The sequence below is a fragment of the Mastomys coucha genome, unplaced genomic scaffold (genome assembly GCF_008632895.1).
Source record: "Mastomys coucha isolate ucsf_1 unplaced genomic scaffold, UCSF_Mcou_1 pScaffold20, whole genome shotgun sequence".
Classification (NCBI taxonomy): Eukaryota; Metazoa; Chordata; class Mammalia; order Rodentia; family Muridae; genus Mastomys; species Mastomys coucha.
The window spans coordinates 113,184,693-113,191,549 of NW_022196903.1; the positions used below are offsets into that span (position 1 = coordinate 113,184,693).

General features: G+C 36.5%; 1 protein-coding gene across 13 annotated transcripts in view; it reads right to left on the reverse strand.

Annotated features, from left to right (window-relative positions):
• The window catches only part of Wnk1 (WNK lysine deficient protein kinase 1), a 116,678-nt gene that overhangs the window by 85,270 nt on the left and 24,551 nt on the right, over positions 1–6,857 (reverse strand). The window lies entirely within an intron of this gene.

The window sequence follows — 6,857 nt, forward strand, 5'->3', positions numbered from 1 at the left end:
GTGAGTTCCAGGACAGCCAGAGCTACACAGAGAAACCCTGTCTTGAAAAACAAAAACAAAAACAAAAATAAAATAATAATAACTGGGGCTATACAGAAAAAAACATATCTTGAAAAAACACAAAAAGGTTAAATAATAAATATAGTTCTATCTTTTGCACTAATTAGAACTTTCTATGAATATGCTGTATAATCTAACAAAATTGTTATCATAATCAAGCACTCTAGTAAGTATGCTTTTCTTGGTGCTTTACAGGAGCTAATAATACTTTACTTCCTATCTGAGATGAAGAATGGGAAAAGAATCCAATTTGGCTTTATAATTTAACAAAGTCCATAAACACAATGTATTGATTGTTCTGTTTATTAAAATGGAAACTATCTTTAGTCACTCTCAGTATAGATATTTTAATGTAGCATTCCCAGCAAAACTAAGAGTGATTCAATATTACAATGTTTTAGCAAAATGAAATGATTTTAATATTATACACCTAATTTAAAGTCCTTTGTATAACTAGAATGGACCCTTGTTCCTACTCCTTACCCTTGAATGATCACTATCCTAAATTTAGGTATATAAGAATGATTGGTTTTTATACTCTGCCAAAAAAAAAAAAATTGAACATATCACAACTTATATATTACCTACTAAGGAATCTTTAGGCACTTATTCATTTGATGCTTCTCCAATATCACAAATAAGGTTGTGCTGTTAATCTTTACGGGTTTGTATATATAACTATTTACAGAACACTGGAGCTTTTATTTTGTTTAGACAGGATCTCTCTACATAGCCCTGGCTGTTCTGGAACTAACTATGTAGTCTAGTCTGACATTGAACTCAAGGATGTACCTGCTTCTGCCTCCTGAGTGCTAGGATTAAAGGCATGTGCCAATAAGCCCAGCTTGAACACTTTCTCATAGGGTTCACAAACTTCATTTATACACTTACAGAACTGGACGGATGGCTCATCAGTTAAAAGTAGTTGTTGGTCTTGCAGAGGCCCCAGGTTCAGTTACCAGCACCAATATAATAGCACACAACCATCCATAATTCCAGAACCAGGGATTCTAATGCATATTCTTCCGACCTCCTCTAGCACCAGGCATGTACACTCTCATTTAAATACATAAAATAAATCTAAATATTTTAAAAATTTACAGACTTGTACAAATAACTGTTAATTTTCATTAACTTTGAATTAAGACTTGCCATTTCTTAATTATGAATGTAAACATATAACAGTAGTCTGTATTACCTGAAACTTTTAATCACTGTTGGACTTAGTCAAATAACAAATAACTATAGATATTCCAAAATGCCACTCTGATTAATCACTACTTGGAAATCATCATAGCTTTTAGATCTTGCCCTACCATCATAAAATCTATTAGTGATATATATAATGCTACTTTTAAAAAATGATACTTTGATAACTAAAGCAACTTCTTTCCTGTTCTTCTGTGCTTTTGCTGTGGTCTAAATAATTCACATTAAAATCTTAGTCTCAAAGATATTAAGAGGTAGACTATTTAGGTAATGGTTTCATTGGGGGGGGGGGCAGGAACTTCAGGGAATTAATCTCTTCATCCTGCTCCACCATGTGAGGATACAACAAGAACAAGATAAAAGTTTTCTGATGAGGGAGGTCCACGTGGAGTGGGAGGGATGCACTGAAAGTTTTGGCGGGGCGGTCTGAAAGTCAGGGGGAAAGAAATAATTAAAAGACAGACACACACACACACACACACAAAAAGTTTTCTGATAAAAGTACTGACTAGACATGGCAAGTTGACCTAGAATTTCCCAGTTACCTAAACTATGAAATCTTTTCTATTATTTATAAATTAATGCCATCTAAGTTTCATTATAAAAACCTAAGCAGTCTAGACATTTCCTTATGTCTGAAGGTTGCCACTGCTACATATGCTCAAGAGCACATATGGCAATTATCTACAACACATCAACTTTGATGAGTTGTACACTCATCAATTTGGTGAGTGTAAAACCATATCCTGTTGCTTAATCAGTGTCATTAATCTGCTTAAACAACCTTTTCTTTTTACTTTTCTGAAAGGGTCTGATATATATCCCCAGATGACTTTGAAATTGCAGCCCTACCTCAGTATCCCAGATGTGCATCATCAATGCATGCTGTGTTTTTTTAAATAAAATTTTCAAGGTGTTTATGTTTTAGGAAAATTCTCTCTCTTTCTCTCTCTCTTTCTCTCTCTCTCTCTCTCTCTCTCAAACAACAATGAAAGTAATAATACTTTAAAGTAATGTTTAAAAAAATAAACAAAACTCTCTTTCATATCTTTTTGTATTTTATTTCAACTCTCCAATCAAAGGCTGTGCTCCTTTATCCACAGAAGTCACCTCACCTGTCCTCTAGGGTTCATTATTCATGTTAACACAATTATCGTATTCTTGTATGAACTTCCCGGGAATTAGTAAAAGGCATAGGTCTAAGTAACTGAGGGCTAGATGACTGAAACAATGGTAGAACTAATCATTCGGTATCTAATTTCACTGCATTTTCATTTCATATTAGATCAATTTCTCACTGTGCCACTACAACATCAGTATATCATTTTCAGTATCTTTAACTCTTAAAAGATACTGGGAAGGTTACAATTAGAGTATGAAGTTCAAGAACAGTCTGATCAAATAGTGAGACCTTATCTAAAATAAAAACAAAACTATTAAAAAGCTAACAGAGAAAAAATAAGCAAAGAGAGATGGGAGTGTGGCTATGTTACTCAGATTAGTCTTGAACTCAAGTGATTCTCCTGTCTCAGCCACCCAAGTACTAGGACAACAGGTGTATGCAACTGTACCTTATTTAAAATATACTTTATTACTAGACATGAGGGTTCATGCTTTGTAATACCAGCACTTAGAAGGCTGAGGAAGAAATATGAGTTTGAAACTTGCCTGGATTACAAACATACAAGTTCCAAGGAAGCATGAGCTACACATAGTGAGACTATCTCAATATACACACACACACACACACACACCACACACACACACCAAAACAAAACAAACTTTAGAATCTTAGTTTACTGTCACTTTTACCTAGAGTATCAGGGATCTAACTTGTCAAAGGTTTTGACTGCTGCCATTAGTTTTGCAAATGATTATGACACTAGATAATGAAGTTAGTTTAAGCTGCAATTTGTTGAAATCTCATCTATCCTATGTTTCTGTGGACAAGCTTCTAAACCTAAGTTTGTTGACTCAGAGATAGTAATCAGTCCTAGCTATGACTCTTATGCAATGAGCTTATCTGTATTTTACCTGTATGCCCTGCATATCCCTGGTTAAAATTCTAAGGGTGTACTTTCTTCAGCTTCTGATTTTATCATTCATTCTCATTCTGTAACTTGTTTCTCTATGCCCTAAACACACAGATAGGCAATGGAAGTCTTGTGAGAAAGTGCAGGGGTTTTTTTTTTGTTTTTTTGTTTTTGTTTTGAGACGGGGGTTTCTCTGTGTAGCCCTGGCTACCCGGGAACTCACTCTGTAGACCAGGCTGGCCTCGAACTCAGAAATTCTCCTGCCTCTGTCTCCCAAGTGCTGGGATTAAAGGCGTGAGCCACCACTGCCCAGCGACTTCTCTTACCTTTGGTTTTTCTTATAAAGAGCCTCCAACTCACCTCCCAGTTCCCAGAGACTCCTCATGCAGACTATCTTCTCTAATTCCTAATCCTTGGCTTTATTCAGAATGCTTCTGTTTCTTCCCTGAATTGCCTCTTGAGGCCCTTAAAAAGTACACTACTGCTAGCCTGGAGTCATCAGAAGAAAGGGCCTTCCTAGACAAGTATTTTTCTGCAACATATTATAGAAGGCAAATAGGGTCCTGAAGGCTAACAAATAGGCACATAGGGGCCCAAGAATTGTTACTAATAGAGATAGGACAAAAGAAGGCAAAGGACCACAGAAATAAACTAAAGGCTGAATGGCTAACTGCTGCTATGAACTCTATGCCACTCTGGGAATGCCCACCAAGAAAAAAATAATAGGAAGGCGTCAGTAAGGTCCTAGCCAGAGCTATAACACAGCCAAGCACCTGCAAATCATATATGTAAATGAAAGGGACACCGGAATATAAAACATCCCTTTGAAGGAAAAGGACCAACGATTCCCACCCTCTCTGCAAACAAATGGGACACTAGAAAGAAAATGTCTCCTGCTCTGAAACAAGTACAAATACAGGAAAAATCTTGAAAGCTAAGAGATTGCAGATCCTTACCCAGAAATCCAGCCTCCTGTCAGCAAAGAAGAATTTCAGAACACTTAACAACTGCCTAAGGCCCTTGTCACTTGCTTTCCAGCTTTAAGACTGGACGTTTCTAGGAATCTCACTAGAAGCCCCATTTACAGTTGGCTACACTAAGCTCTTTGTGCAACCCCTAGTAGGTTCTGGTTTTACTTTATCAGATTATAATTAGGCCCAAGGCATTTACAGAGCCATCCTATAATCTGACTTCCCAAGGGAAACTAAACACCCCTAACATTTTCTAGCAACTTTCTGAGATGTTAATTTTCAAGCTACCAAACTGGTATATAGGGGTAATACTGAGACAAGAAATTGTGACTCTCTCTTTTTTTCTTTAATTAGATATTTTCTTTATTTACATCTCAAGTGATATCTCCTCTCCTGGTTACCCCTCCAAAAAAATGTCAAAAACAAAAAACTAACCCTACTCCCCCTCCCCCCCTCCCCTGCTCACCATGACTCTCTCTTGAGAAGTACATATCTCTATTGGGATATATCTTACTTTCTGTGACAATCTCTTGGAGAAACCCACACCCATGCTCTTAGTGGAGCGTCTTTTTTTTTTTTCTGCTTGATCTTCATTAAAATATCTTTAAGGCCAGCAAGCAGATGGGTGAGTGGCCATATAAGCTAGAGCTCATTCCCTAGAACACACATAAAAGTAGAACCAACACCACAAAGTTCATTCTCTGACCTCTACATGTATGCAGTGGCATATGCACTTATGTGAATGTGTGTGTGCACACATACAATTTTAAAGAAATAACAATAAGCTCTTCAATTCTGCTTATATCAGCTAAGGCTTGGAATTCTTTTCTGCATCAAAGCTAAGAGTCCTAGTTGAACCTTAGTCAACTAGGTTTAAAAGCTTAGGAGAACTGTGCTGAGGACGACATAATGGAGCTAGGTCTCTGTGTCCTCAACACTGATTAATTCCAGAGGAAACTGAGGCTATCCAAAGTTCTGGTGCCCCAGGACCAGAGACTAAAGGTCCTCTCTTTCTCCTACATCACCACATCAAGCAATTCTGAAAGGGACTGGAGAAAGAAAATCAAGCAAGCCGGGCGATGGTGGCGCACGCCTTTAATCCCAGCACTTGGGTGGCAGAGGCAGATGGATTTCTGAGTTCAAGGCTAGCCTGGTCTACAGACTGGGTTCTAGGACAGCCAGGGCTACAGAGAAACCCTGTCTCGAAAAACCAAAAAAAAAAAAAAAAAAGGCTATAAATTTGAAAGAGCAAGGAGGTACATGAGAGGGTTTGGAGGGTGAAGTGGGAAGGGTAAGTAATGTAACTATATAATAATTCCAATAATAAATAATTTTTAAAAAGAAAACAATATTTCATTAAAAACAATAAGTAAAAAAGGTGGGAGCAACAAGATAGCTCAGTGAATAAAAGTGTTTGCCATGCAAACCTGGTAACTTGAGTGCAAGTCTTTAGACTCACACAATGGAAGGAGAACTGACTCCCACAATTTGTCCTCTGGCCTCCACATGTGTGCCATGGGACTTGAGTCCCCCAGCAACAGGTCTCCCTCTTCCCACTATAAAGTAAATAAATTCAATTTACAAAATTTTTTAAAATTCAGTTTTTTATATTCTCTATGTTTTCGTTTTTATAGCAATCTCATTTTTTTTTGGGATACCTTATTAGACCCAGAAGAAAAGTTCCAGACCAATTCACAATTGAAGCAGTGAAAATGTCTTTTATTAATTAAAACTGAATGTTTACAAATCTATAGCCCATATCTCAAAAAATATTTAGTCCTCAAGTCCTTCTAATTTCTATGGTATCTTACATTTGGTAATATCTGAAGTCTTCTAACTTAAGACACCACATGATAATTCTACATATCAAAATATGGCTGACATGCCTGGAATCCTTTGATTAAAAAAATTTAGGTCAATACTAAAGTCCTCCCTCCTTATCACTATGCACCACATTTACTTACCGAAAACCTGAGAATCCATCATTCCATCTTTAAAAATAAATACCACTAACTTAAGTATTGATGTTAGGTATTATGATAAAAATTCATTTCAGACAGGTAATACAGCAGCAGTGTGAAACTACTAAAGTACAAATTCCATTACCAACATACAGAAAATTTTAGTGAGTGAATCCATCAGCAATTTAAAATAAATCATAACTATATGAGTCTGAAATATTCTCAGATGGAATAGATTGTTTAATAGCAATTTTAAATAACAGAAATATTTTCATAGGTATTTTATTCATTGTGTTTTGTGTGTTTGTGCCTGAGTGTATGTGCATACATATGTCTCTAGTGTTCACGGAGGTGAGAAAAAGGTCACCAAATCTCAGAATTGCAGATACTTGAGTAGCCATGTGGGTGCTAGAGACCCAGCCCAGATTCCTCAAAGAGCACAGTGTCCTTAACCACAAGGACATCTCTACAGTCCCTAAACCCCTATTTTATTCTTCTTGATACTATCAGAAGAGGCCTAAGGAGTGGGTAAACAACCATTAAAAGGCAAAATGATTCTTGCAACTTAAATAAATAAATATATATATATATAAAAAGATATAATAGAAAAAAATCACTCCTTT